Raw genomic sequence first — 15,159 nt, forward strand, 5'->3', positions numbered from 1 at the left:
ATGAGGCATGACGTCCCTCACTGACCCATAGCCCTACAGGTGACAACACCAGAGATACAGCGAAGTAATTGCAACCAATTGGATCCCGCCACACCGAGGAAAAACATTAAGGGGTGTAACAGAACAGCAAGGGAATGGAGCAGCAAGGTCCCCAGGGAATGCTGAAGGTGGACTTTGGGCCCAGGGCATGGTGCCCCAAAAGACTGTACTGTAAAACACTCCTAAAGGCTAACAAACAATCCTGGAACTAACTACAAGCTTTTCTTTCTTGCATTTTGTTTTTGTCATTGGTTTGTTGTTTTGTTGTATACTGTTGCTTGGTTGTGCTCTGTCTTGTTTTTGTGAAAGTTACTATCTCTGCAGGTCTGTCTAAATAAGATAGGCTGGATGAACAATTGCAGGAGAAAACAAAGGGACCGATAGTTACGAGGGGACATGGGAGAAGGGGAGGTGGGGGGGGGGGAAGGTAGTGGTATTAATAAACCCAGGTACAAGGGAACAACAAGCTATCCAAATCTGTGGTAAGGAGGGTGAAGGGGATCTGGTAGGCTGGGACCAAGGGTAATGTAACTAAGAGGAATGGCTGAAATTCTGGGTGGGACAGCATGATAGTGGGACAGGAGGGAAGTCAAAGGAAACAGAGGAAGTGCTGGGAGGCAGAGGGCATTTATAGAGGTCTAGGTAAAGGCATGTACATATGCGAAAATATTTATACATGAGGATGGGGAAATAGATCTATGTGCCATATTTATAGGTTTAGTATTAAGGTAGCAGAAGGACATTGGGCCTCCATTCAAGTACACCCTCAATGCAAGAATACTTTCTTCTATTAAATTGGCATTCTATGATGCTCACGTTCCTGGCACAACCACTGAAGACAAAGTGGATAAACAACTAAATATGGGGAAGAAAGCTGATGGTGCCCAGCTTTCAAAAGAGATAGTGTCTGGTGTCTTAAGGACTTGAAGGTAAACAAGCGACCTTCTGGGTCAGAAGCAATAAAGTGCACATTGTAGAAGCACACCAGCCTGTGTGATCAGGAGGTGCTTAAGGCATCAGTTATCAGGCTTCAAAGAAAAAAAATCATATTGTATTCTCACCTCCCTGACATAGTTGCTGAAGACAAATGGGTGCATAAGCAAATGTGGTAAAGAAAGATGATGGTGCCTGGCTATCAAAAGATATAGCATCTGGGGTCTTAAAGGCTTGGAGGTAAACAAGAGGCCACCTAGCTCAGAAGCAACAAAGCCGACATGAAGGAAGCACACCAGCCTGTGAGACCACAAGGTGTCAAGGGATCAGGTATCATCAGAACAAAAATATCTCACCATAGTGAATGAGCGGGGGAGTGTGGAATGGAGACCCAAAGCACATTTGTAGGCTACTGGACATTCCCTTACAGAAGGGTTTTGGGGAGGAGATGAACCAGTCAGGGTGTGATGTAGCAACGATAAAATATACAACTTTTCTCTAGTTCCTAAATGCTTCCTCCCCTCACCCCACGCCCACTGTCATGATCCGAATCCTACCTTGCAAGTCTGACAAGACCAGATGATGTACACTGGTACAGATGGGAACTGGAAACACAAGGAAGCCAGGTGGATGATGCTCTCAGGACCAGTGGCATGAGTGGAGATACTTGTAGGGCAAAAGGAGGGTGGATTGGAAAGGGAAAACCTATTTCAAGGATCTATATGTGACCTCCTCCCTGGGGGACAGACAACATAAAAGTGGGTGAAGGGAGACATCAAACAGGCCAAGATATGACAAAATAATTATTTATAAATTATCAAGGGCTCATGAGGGAGGGGGGACTGGAGAGGGAGGGGGAGAAAAAGAGGACCTGATGCAAACGGCTAAAGTGGAGAGCAAATGCTTTGAAAATGATGAGGGCAAAGAATGTACAAATATGCTTTACACAATTGATGTTATATATGGATTTTGATAGGATTTGTATGAACCCCTAATAAAATGATTTTTAAAAAATGAGCTGAGACTAAGGGCTCAAGTAGAAAGCAAACGTTTTGAGAATGATGATGACAACGAGTGTACAAATGTGCTTGATACATGGATGTAGATAAAGCGTGTGATAAGAGTTGTATGAGCCCCCAATTAAATGATTGGGGGAGGAAGCAGGGAAGAGTTACATAAGGACAGACATTGACCTCTGGTACAGTGATCGTCCTGCACGGCGTTGACAGAATACCTGCTTTGATCTTCTTTGACAATATGTTGCTGACCTTGCTTGCTAGATTCTGTGAGAACACCTGTCTGATCTTCCTTGAAAGATGTCACTGATCAACCTTGCAAGCTCCTGAGAGAAGAGCTGCTCTGATCTGCCTTGCAAGATTTTGCTGATCTACCTTGTAAGATGCTGGGAGACCTGCCCAGATCTTCCTTGAAGGATGTCCTTGATGTGCCTGGCAAGATGGCGATAGACCTACTAGGGTCTTCCTTGTAAGATGTAGCTAATCTTCCTTGCAAGATGCTGGGAAAATCTGCACTGATCTATCTTGCAAGCTGTCACTGATATTCTTTAAAAAGTGTTGACAGAAGACCTACTCTGATCTTCTCTGATGTGCCTTGCAAGATGCTAACAGAAGCCCTGCCACGATCTTCCATGCAAGTTATGAGAGAAGACCTGCTCTGATCTACCTTGCAAAATTTTGCTGATCTTCCTCTCAAGATGCTTCTGATGTGCCTTGCAAGATGGTGACAGAAGACCTGCCCAGATCTTTCTTGCAAGTTGTCACTGATCTGCCATGCAAGATGCTGACAGAAGACCTGCTCTGATCTGCCTTTAAAGGTATCCCTGGTCTTCCTTAAAAGATGCTTAGAGACCTTATCTGATCTTCCTTTCAACATGCTGCGAACTGCCTTGCAAGATGCTGATTGAAGACCTGCTCTGGCCTTCCTTGCAAGATGTCCCTGGACTTCCTTTAAAGGTGCTGAGAGAAGAGCTGCTCTAATCTTCTGGCGAGATGCTTCTGGTGACCCTTGAAATATGGTGATTGGCCCCTAATAAAATGTTTAAAAAAAATAAAAGAAAGATGGTGATTGAAGACCTGCTCTGGTCTTCCTTTGCCAAGATGTTGCTGATCTTCCTTGCAAGATGCTGTTAGAAGATCTGGTCTTATCTTCCTTCCAAGACGTCGCTGATATGCTTTGCAAGATAGAAAACCTGTTGTGATCTTCCTTGAAAGATGCTGATTATCTTCCTTGGAAGATGCTGATTAAAGAACTGCTCTGATGTTCCTTGCCAAAATACCGCTGTTTTTCCTTAGAAGATGCATACAGAAGACCTGCTCTGATCTGACTTGAAAGATACCGCTGATCTTCTTTAAAAGGAGCTGAGAGAAGACCTGCTCTGATTTTCTTGCAAGATGCTTCTGATGAAAGAAGACCTGCTCTCTGATCTGCCTTCCAGGTATCCTTGGTCTTCCTTAAAAGGTGCTAAGACCTGTTCTGGTCTTCTTGCAAGATACTTCTAATCTGCCTTGCAAGATGGTGATTAGAAAATCTGTTCTGGTCTGACTTGAAATACGTTGATCTGCTTTGCAATATAGAAGACCTGCTCTGATCGTCCTTGCAAGATGTTGCTGATATTCTTTGGAAGATGCTGATGGAAGACCTGCTGTGGTCTTCTTTGCTAAGATGTCTCTGATCTTCCTTGCAAGATGTTGTGAGAAGACCTGATCTAATCTTCCTTCCAAAATGTTGCTGATATTCCTTGCAAGATGTCGCTGATCTGCTTTGCAAGAGAGAATACCTGCTCTGATATCCCTTGTAAGTGAAATGCTGATCATCTTTGCAAGATGCTGAGGACAGTCTGTTAGAAATGTTCCGCTGTGCACATGCACATCTACTTACAAGGTGTTTGATCCCAGGTCTAGCCTCAGCAGGCCAATGAGTGGGTCAAATATTCTCCCTCTTCCTCTCTGGCAACTTTTGGGAAGATATGGGTTGGGTTCACTTCTGTTTTCTCCATTCTTATGTTTCGAAAGGTTTGTAGGAAAAATAGGACTTTTATCTGTATTTCATAATTGTTGGGAGCCATTCCAGCCATGCTGTCTAGCAAAGGTACAGCCTGGTGGAAGAAGCTTCTGCAGAGGAGAGGTTCTCAGAGAGGGTTTCCAACATCCCTCAAATATTTGCTGCTGTTAAATCCACTCTTGAGAATTTTGTGCATTGTCATGTTTACCGTACCTGGAACCAATGCGAGGGCAGTCTTGAGAAGTATGAATGAAATTAGATCTAAAACTTGCTTCAATATGATGGTGCTTTCCTCACCTGAGGCATTGAGAGGCTTACACAACAAGACATCTTTGGGAATTCTGAGAAAGATATGTGGGAATTGAGTGAGGAAGAAACCCAAAAGTTGAGGTTAGAGGAGAAATAAAACCCATCCAAAAAACCCTGGATTCCATCCAGATTAGGTAGTGGGGGACTCTTTTGCCCTCCGTGATATAGAGGACCAACTGATGACCCTATATCTTGGACAGGGGCTTAGATAGAAGGAGAAAGAATGGTTAACATTAATAGGAAACACATAAAAGGGGAAATATTAAGTATTTGGCAAAGAATCAGATGGTTTGGCTCTTTGGTGCCTCAGGAGCATAAAAAACAAAAGAAACATAGGTAGACAATGAAACAGTTACAATGGGAAAGTTTATAAAGCAAAATATGTAACACTGAGAAGCATTTAACTATGTTTTTAGATATTAGGCTTTGAAGTAGCACATGAGGTAGATTCATTGTTAGCCAACCAGGAAAGGAATATTGTGCAAAAATGATAGGGCAGTGAGTAGGATATGAGTCTAACCAAATTTTCTGAACACCTCAATCAAAAATAGTATGTGACTTATAAGACAAGCAGTACAGAAAGAACCAGGAAGATGACAGAAAGTGATAGAAAAAAGTACAGACCTCATAATGGTCTTTTATCAGGTTTCAGTAGAAACAATAATGGTGATACTGGAATTAATCATAAAGCATTGCTTTTATGTAGTGTTCTGCAAAACTTTTTATGCTATAAGTACAGCTGTTTGGAAGAACACAGCAGAGAATACTTCCACCATAACATCTCTCATGTCTGTCTTGTCTGTGTTCGCCGACTCCACACCTCCTTGAAGTATCTAGTTTAATCCTCCCGGAGCTGGACTCCGTCACATAATTGTACATCAAGACTTTGGCATATGCAGCACGACTTGCCTGTAGAGTCATAGTCGTTGAGGGTCCTGAATTTGTGTGTATGTGTGTGTGTGTGTGTGTGTGTACATCATACACACCTGTTTGTGTAGGGTGGGTTTTACCAAACACCTCAGGGGTCAGTCGATCAGTAGTCTAGGTCAGGCAAACACTGTTATCTTCTCATGTGCCTATTTATGTATGTTTGTCAAACTCACCCTGCTTGTAGGAGCTCTGCATGCTGTTGAACAGCTCTGGCTCCTCGCTGGCTAACAATTTCACCTCTTCCTACTGTGGAATAGTTCTCGATACCGGTTTTCATTTCTCAAATGGATAATTGTATTATGAATTTTAAAATTGGATATTTATATTGAAGAATATAATTTAAAGATACTGGAAGATGATTTTGTCGGTCACACATAAATGGTGACATATGTGTGTCTATGTGTAAGTGTAAGTATGAAATTTAAAAAGACAGATGAGTCAGAACCAGGCAGGGCCTAACCCACAGGCAGACACACAAACTCAGGTGGTGCGACAAAACAGATTAAAACCTGAGGGTGGGCACAACATGCTGATAATACAGACTTAGAAGCTACAGCTGCATGTGATGACATGCCAAGCAACTTAACATGGTACTCTCTCTAAAAAATGTTCTCAGCACCACATCCTAACCCACAACTGATAGGATCTTCCTTGTGAGATGGGATCAATCAGATCTGCCTTTCCTTGAAAATGCCACTGATGTTCTCTGCAAGATGTTGATAGAAGACCTGCTCTGATATTCCTTGACAATATGTTGTTGACCTTGCTTGCAAGATTCTGTGAGACCATCTGCCCTGATCTTCCTCGAAAGATGTCGCTGATCATCTTTGCAAGCTGCTGAGAGAAGACCTGCTCTGATCTGCCTTGCAAGATTTTGCTGATCTATCTCGAAAGATGCTGAAAGAAGAACTGCCCTGAATTTTCTTGAAAGATGTCCTTGATCTGCCTGGCAAGCTTGTGATAGAAGACCTGCTAGGGTCTTCCTTGTAAGATATCGCTAATCTTCCTTGCAAGATGCTGGGAAAACCTGCTCTGATCTGTCTCGCAAGCTGTCGCTGATATTCTTTAAAAGGTGTTGACAAAAGATCTACTCTGATCTTCCCTGATGTGCCTTGCAAGATTCTCACAGAAGACCTGCCATGACCTTCCTTGCAAGATGTTGCAGATCTTCCTTGCAAGATATCCCTGGTTTCCTTTTAAAATGCTAAGAAAAGACTTGCTCTGATCTTCCTTTCAAGATCCTTCTGATTTGCCTTGCAAGATGCTGACAGAAGACAGGCTCTGATCTTCCTTGCAAGATGCTGCTGATCTTCCTTGGAAGATGCAGACTGGAGACCTGGTCTGGTCTTCCTTGCCAAGATGTCGCTGATCTTCCTTGAAAGATCCTGTGAGAAGACCTGGTCTTTTTTTACCTTCCAAGATGTTGCTGATCTTCCTTTGAAGATGCTGATAGAAGTCCTGCTCTAAACATCCTTGCAAGAATGTCGCTGATGTGACTGGCAAAATAGAACACCTGCTCTGATCTCCCTAGTAAGTGAACTGCTGATCATCCTTGCAAGATGCTGAGGGTAACCTGGTGGAGATGTTCCAATGTGCGCATGCACCTCCACTCACAGCAGGTATGAGCCCAGGTCTCGCCTCAGCAGGCCCACAGGTAGGTTGAATGTGTGTGTTTCTGTAGGGTGGGTTTTACCAAACACCTTAAGGTCAGTTGACCAGTGGTCTAGATCAGGCAAACACTGGTGTTTTCTCATGTGACTATTTATGTATATTTGTCAAACTCACCCTGCTTGTAGCTCTGTATGCTGTCAATCAGCAGTGCCTCCTCTCTGGCTAACAACTTTACCTCCTCATACTGTGGAATAGTTCTGGGTGATGGTTTAATTTCTCAAATGTGTCACTTTTAAAAATATGAACTTTAAAATCAGATTTATATATTGAACAATGTAATTTTAAAATACTGGCAGATGATCTTGCTGGGCTTACATAAATGGTAACTGTGTGAGTGTGTGTGTTTGTGTGTGAGTATATGGTGTGAACAAGGAAAAGACAGATGAGTCACGACCAGGCAGTGCCTAACCCACAGGCAGACACACAAACTCAGGTAGTGCGACAAAACATAGTAAAATCTGATGGTAGGCAAAACATGCTGATAATACAGACCTAGAAACAGCGGCTGCATGAGATGACATGCAAAGCAACTTAACACAGTACTCTCTGAAAAATGTTGCCAGCACCACTCCCTAAGCCACGAGTGATAGGATCTTCCTTGTGAGATAGAATCAATCGGACCTGCCCTTCCTTCAAAACACCACTGATCTTCCCTGCAAGGTGCTGATAGAAGATCTGCACTGATTGTCCATGCAAGATGTCGCTGATGTTCCTTGCAAGATTCTGTGAGAACACCTGCTCTGATCTTCCTCAAAAGATGTTGCTGATCATCCTTACAAGCTGCTTAGAGAAGACCTGCTGAGGGATGAAATAGGGGAAATCACAACAGACCCCAATGAGATTAAAAGAATAATCACAAAGTATTATGAAAGACTGTATCTTAATGAATTAAAAAATGTGAATGACATGGACAAATAGGTGGAAAAACGATCCTTCCCTAGATTATCCCAAATAGAGTTCAAGAACCTCAAGAAACTTTCCCATAACAAAAGAAATAGATATGGTTATCAAGAATCTACCAACAAAAGAGGCCCCCGACCAGAGAGCTTCACAAGGGAATTCTATCAAGCATTCAGTGAAGGGCTCTCACCGATCATCAACAAATTATTCCAGAGGATAGAAAAGGATGGCAAACTTGAAAACTTCCAAACTCATTCTACGAAGGCAGTCTAACTTTGATACCCAAATAGGGTAATAATCCCACAGGACTAGGGAAACTAACACTGAGGGAAATATGACTAGGACTATAATCCCTAACTTATAACAGAGGGAATTTGGAAAGCTAGTATTCCACGATAGGAAAGATACCACTTTGGTACATTAGAGATAAAGTCCGAGTACATTATCCTACTTTCAATATCATTCCCACAGATGCTCCCCTAACAGCTATGCTGCCTTAAAGTGAGCACATGGTTGATCCTATCTCCCTATAGAAATGGACATTCTTTTGTTACTCCTCCCATCAAGTAACCCATAACCCTCATACCTTCCTCCAATGCAGGAATTGTTTCCTCACCTGTGAGCTCAGGTACCTTAATGTGGTTACCACCCACATTGTGAATTATGTAACTACTGAATGTGCATGTTTTAAGGATACCTATAAATATCCCAAAACTATAAAGACTCACTCTCTCTTCTCCTACCGCCACATAAACCACCAAGAGGGGATGAGGTGAGCATGCTACTATAAAATGTGTCTGACCCCTTTATTTTACTCTCTCTCTTATCGTCTATAACTTTACTATAACCTTTACATATTATCACTGTACAATTGTGCCAATGGACCCTTTGGTTGTTAGAGGCTGGTTTCTTCTGACCAGTGATGCCTAACATGGGGATGTAGGAAAATAATTCTTTTGAGTTATACCCTGTGTAACAATTGTACAACCTCTTCAGACAGAGAGGTTAAATCCGAGAAATTTCAGTATTTTTAGAATGACTGAGATATGGGTCAGGTGACGAGCAAAGATACAGAGTGCCATATCACTCTTAGCCACCTCTTTAATAAACAAAATGTAGTGCCAACAAATTAAAAAATAAAGGCATTTCTTCAAGTGGTAAAGAAATTTAAATCTTGTTTTCCAGAGTCAGGAGCCTTTGATATGGAGAGCAGGGACATGGTAGCTATTAACCTAAGAAACGTTCACAGGGAAGTACAGAGCATACCCATGTATGGCTTTTCCTTTTCGCATCATTAACACACAGCCTGACTCACAACACCCACAGAGAGTTCAAGAACATCATCACAGTTCAAGAACAACATCATCAAGATTTCAAGAAAGTGGTTTCTAGTTGTGGCCCAGCTCCTCTTCTGTAGTTAGCATGATTAAAGTCTTTGTCAGTCTGAACACAGGATCCCTGTTGACTGGAGAGCTTTGACAAAAAGCATGCATCTCTACTGCATAATTCTTATGGTATCAGATATTGTGGAATGAAGCAGTGCATGCACAAGATCTCAAAAATACTGAGGATGGAATAGATATTGGAATTCATCAGTTGCTAGGGGATAAGAATTATATCACAGTTGAGTCACAACTAGTTTTCTGGACAGGCATTCTCACAGGTACACTAGGTTTGCCCAAGGGACAGGGAGAAAACAGCACTATTAGGAGGCAGATGGCCCAATTACACTGCAGTGAATCAAAAAAATGATGAGCCTTATCTAGACTTTATCTCCAGATTGCAGGATGCGGTTTGCAAAAATGTGGCTGACTCAGGGGCTGGTGATAATCTCATTCTTATATTAGAATTTTAAAATTTGAACCCATCATGTCAATCTGTGATCCATCCATTCAAGGAACAGAGCCTACTCTGATTATTTCAGAATATGCAGGAACGTAGGAACAGATGAATACAGAAGTGATCTTTGGCAGCTCCCTTGGGAAATTACAACAGGCATAAGGGGAAGTGCTTTATAGGTGGGGAAGTGGTAAATTTTAAAAGATAATGCCTGCAATTTTCATGAAGAAACAGGGCAACTCACAGCAGACAGGTACCGGGGAAAGAGGTGGGTTACAGAGAACCTGGACTATGCCCCATTGCAAAAGGGGAGATCATTGAATAAATCAATGTCACTCAAGAGCCAACAGTGAAGGAATCCAGTTGGTAAGCACTTCCCAATCTGGAACCCTCTAAGGGGGCATGCTCCAAGTCCCACCCAAGAGCCTGAGGGAATCTGTTGCTAATAAGCCAAGCAAGAAATGCACCAGAGTCCAGCCAGCTTTATCAGACAATCACACTGCTGGGTGAAGATTTTCGATAGATTTAAACAGCCAAGAGGAATTCCAGCTTGTTCAAGACATCCCGCCAGAAATTATTAAAACCACAATGTTGGGACTGCTAACTAAAGAAACCATAGGACTTTTATTTGGAAATAAAATAAGTATAATATATTACTACTTAGTAATATCTCGAGACAGTAAACAATTGCTCTGTCTTCTCTCACCTCCACATGGGCAACCAAGAGAGGCTAAGGTGAGCATGCTATCAGGAAATGTATCTGACTCCTTTATTTTACTCACACTCCTATTTCTCCTATCTTCTACGACGTTACTATATGTTTATATATTATCACCGTGCAACTGCACCTATGGACCCTTCAGTTGTTAGAGAGAGGCTGGTGTCCTCTGACGTGATATCTGTAATGAACACAGATGCAAAAATCCTTAACAAGATATTTATAGGCCAAGAGCATAAACAAGTATATAAAACATCATTCACCATTATCAGGTAGGAAACATCCCAGGGATGCAGGAATGATTTATCATTCAAAGATCCATCTATATTATACCCCATGTTGATAAGAAAAAGTATAAGAGCCACATAATAATATTGATAGATGCAGAAAAAGCATTTGACAACATTCAACACCCCTTCCTAATTAAGACACTCATGAAGATATAGGAACAGAAGGAAGATTCCTCAAGATAATGCAAACTACCTATGAAAATACAACAGCCACATTATAGCCTATGAAGGAGAGAGGAAAATGATCCCAATGAAAAAGGAGACCAGACAAGGATGCCCTTTCTCCCTAATTGTATTCAATATCGTACATGAGGCTTTAGCAAACAACGTAAGACAGTGGAAGAACATTAAAGGTGTCCAAGTGAGACAGAAAGAGGTAAAACTCTCTCTTTTTGCAGACAACCTGATTGTGTACATTTTAAATCCCAAAATAACTGACAGCAATAGCAGAATATGGAAGAGTGACAGGATATGAGGTCAACAAACAGAAGTCTATTGGTTTGCTATATACATTCGACAGGACCATGGAAGAGAAGATCAAGAAGGCAGTACCCTTCACAATAGTCAAGAGCACATTGAAATATCTAGGAATATGTTTAACCAAAAAAAATCTGAAGACATACAAGGAAAACTACACGACCCTACTACAAGAAACCAAGAATGACCTCCACAAATGGAAGAATATCCCATGTTTGTGGACTGGAAAATTCAACACACGGAAGATGTCAATCTTACCCAAAGCACTTTATAAGTTTAATGCTATCCTGATTAAAATACCAATAATCTTATTCAAAGAACTGGCCACAAATTTTATATGGAGAGGGCAGAAACCCAACATTAGCAGAGAAGTCCTCAAGAAGAAAGACAGAGGGTTTGGTGAGCAAACAATGACACAGACAGGGGAACAACTATAGAATTAAAATCAACAACAACATAGAGATTCTATGGATGTTGGAGCAACAGCAATCTGAGAGGAAGTACTAAGAGGTGGAAGAAGGGGGAATGTGATGGTGGGGCAGGAGGAAGACAAAAGGAAACAGAGGAAGGCTCTGGAATGCAAAGCTATCGATAGAGGTATAGGCAGAAGTGTATACTTAAGTAAATACATTAATCCATAAAAATAGAGGGATTGGCCTATGCACACATTTATCAGGCAATACACTGTGGACAGACCTTGGGGCTCAGCTCACACACACCCTAACACAAAAATACTTTGTTTTAACAAACTGGCATTTGGTGATGGTCACCCCACAAACACACACACACACACACACACACGCAAAATTGTTGAAGGCTGAATGGCTGCACAAGCAAATGTGGTGTAGAAAGATGGCTCCCAGCTATTAAAAGATACAGCGTCTGGGGTCTCTTAAAAACTTGAAGTTAAGCAAGCAATCATGCAACAGTGAAGAAGCAAACCCACATGGGAGAAGTACACCAGCCAGGGTTATCATGAGGTGTCATCAGGACTGTAACAGGTATCAGAAGATTCATAACAAAGAAACAAAAACACATTGTTGAGAATGAAGGAGGTTGGTGCAGAGACCCTTAGGCTATCTGTAAACAATGGAACATCCCAGTCCCAGAGGGGTCACAGGGAAGGCATGAGTCAACCAGGGTGCAGTAGAGCATCAATGGATCACACAATATTGTTCTGGTTCCTTAAGGCTTCGTCAAGGCTTCCTCACTCCCCACTGTCATGACCCTACTGCTGTTTCTCACTCTGCACTGGACTGGGGCAGGTACACAGGTATTGATAAGAGATAAAGTTCATGACACATGGGATGAGAATAGCAATACCAAAAGGGTAGGGGGAAGGTGGGGAGAGGAGGGAAGGATGGAAGGACCAATCGTGATGACTGGCACATAAGCACACATACCCCTCCAGGAATAATAACAGCAGAAACCATTGGGGAAAGAAGACAACGATGGGTGTGAGATATGAAAATAATAACAATTTATAATCTATCAAGGGGCCACAAGGGTGGCGAGAGGGATGTAAAACAAGAGGAGCTGATACCAAGGGCTCAATAAGAAGTAAATGTTTAAAAAAGAATGAAGTCAACATATGTACAAATATGCCTAATCTAATTGATGTATGGATTGTAATAAAAGTTGTAAGAGCCCCCAATAGAATTCTTTCAATTAAAAAAAAAAGTTAAGATGAAAGAGTTGTAGAGGATAGCGTGTCAGGGCTGATATAGCATGGTGGGAGAGCAGGTCACATAAATGATGAGAGGATTTAATATGCATGTTCTGGCCAAAAGTAATTTTTGAGCTTTCTTGGGCTAGGAGAGCAGCTTCTGCCATGCCCCATAAGCTTGGAGGCCACCCCTGTACTTCTGGATCTAACTGTATAGGTAAATAGGCTGCTAGAGCAAAAGTAGATCCTATTTCCTGACATTGGACTCCCACAGCCACCAGTTTCATGAACATATAGAATGAAGGGGTTAAACCAGGAGGGAAAAGTGCAGGAGCTGATAGCTAGGCACATTTAAGTGCTTTGTATGGTTTATCAATGAATGTTGTTGGTTCTAAAGATTCAGGGTTTGTCCCTTAGCTGCTTCATAGAGGTTTGGCTAACCCACTAAAACTGGGAATCCACAGCCTTAGCTGTGAATCAAGCCTAGAAAGGAGAGCATTTCAGTAGAGGGAGTTGGGAGATGAGGAAGAAGCTGTTTTCTATCAACTGTATTATCTATGGAATTCTTTCTGAGTCGGACTTCCAGATACATTGCAGTGGTGAGAGAAAGCTGTACCTTGGTGGGAGACACTCCGTACTCCTTATCTGCCAGGAAGTTTAAAAGACCATTGGTATGATTTGGGGAATCTGAAATGGAAGGATATCAACAACGTGTTGTTTGTTATGACTTTTTAAAATCATATTATTGGGGGCTCGTACAACTCTTACCACAATCCATCCATCCATCCAGCGTGTCAAGCTTATTTCTACATTTGTTGCCATCATTTTCAAAACATTTTTTCTACATGAGCCCTTGGTATCAGTTTCTCCCTTTTCCCCTCCCTCATGAACCTTTGATAATATATAAATTATTATTATTTCATAGCTTACACTAACTGATGTCTTCCTTCACCCACTTTTCTGTAGTCCATCACCTTGGGAGTAAATTATAGGTAGATCATTGTGATCAGTTCCCGTATCTCCCGTCACCTTCCCCTTCCCTTCCCCCTCCTGGTATGACTATTCTCAATAGTGTTTCCAGCTCTTATCTGTACCTGTATACAGATGCTCTGGCTAGATTTGTAAGGTAGAATTAGGGTCATTGATAGGGGGGTGCATTAAAGAATTAGAGGAAAGTTGTATGTTATGAATCTTCTGATGCCTGTCACCTACATAGTGGAGGATGAAGCTGAGGAAAAGGTCTAGGGACAGGAAGTCAATCGTCAGGGTTTGACTAAAAAAGTGGCTCCTATTTAAATAACCCTGGAGCAAAACGCCCCAACAGATTTGTTGAGAATGTATGAATGAACTGCTCAGGTAAAGGTGAAGAGGTCTTTGGACCATTCATCAGAGGGATAGTAATGGAGGCAACCGTGTATGTTTAGTATTATGCGGAATGGTAGAGAACAGAGTGTTAAGGGTTGGGCACCAGGGAATGAATAAGCAGGGCAGCAGCATTAATGGCCCTAAGGTCTTGGATAAATCTGTAACTTCCATTGGGTTTAATAACTGGCAGGATAGGCATGTGGTAAAGAGAGTGGGTTGGCCTTAACAGGCCTGCTGTAAGTAGTTTTGAGATTATAGTTTTGAGGCCTTGTAAGTGTCGGAGGATACTAGATAATGGGGCACATTAGGAAATTTTGAAGGGTCTTTTAACTTGATGTAAACAGGCTGATGATGCCTAGCAACTGAAGGATGAGTGACATCCAATACTTGTGAGTAAACTAGATCAGGTGGTAAAGGGAAAGACCCGGCAGGGGGTGTGGTGACACTAGAGTCATTTAGGGAGGAAGTGAAGACAGGCAAGTGTCTGGCACTGCTTATAAGAGAAGCAATAGGTCTGGGGCTGGTGGGTCCTCTGGTAAAAGCAAACTTACCACTGCTCTGAATTTTAGCAAGAATATCTTTTCCCAGTAAAGAAATAGGACAATTTTGGAGGACTAGAAATTGATGTGTAAATTGCACATTATACAGACTACATAAAAGTGGTTGTGTGATAAGTGGTTGTGGAGTTGTACCAAAGACTCCCACAATAGTGGTGCATGCTAATTATGTTTACCTGCCTGTTCGGGTAAGAGTAAGTGACCCCTACGTCTAAAAGGAAAGAAAGGCTCTCTTGAGTTGGGTGATCTTCAAAGGGGTCTTACACCCTGGGTATCGATTCTTCAAGGCCAAGCCAAGCAGCTCTAACACGGAGGCATCTTGAGCAAGTTGCTCTGGAGGGCTAATGGGATAAACTATCCCTCCCACTCTGAGAGTGGGGCAGTCATTTCCCCAGGGACCTTTCTGTTCATAGTATGGCTTTCTTGGAGGTCACAGATTAGGGC

This window comes from Tenrec ecaudatus, chromosome 15, assembly GCF_050624435.1.
Source record: "Tenrec ecaudatus isolate mTenEca1 chromosome 15, mTenEca1.hap1, whole genome shotgun sequence".
NCBI lineage: Eukaryota > Metazoa > Chordata > Mammalia > Afrosoricida > Tenrecidae > Tenrec > Tenrec ecaudatus.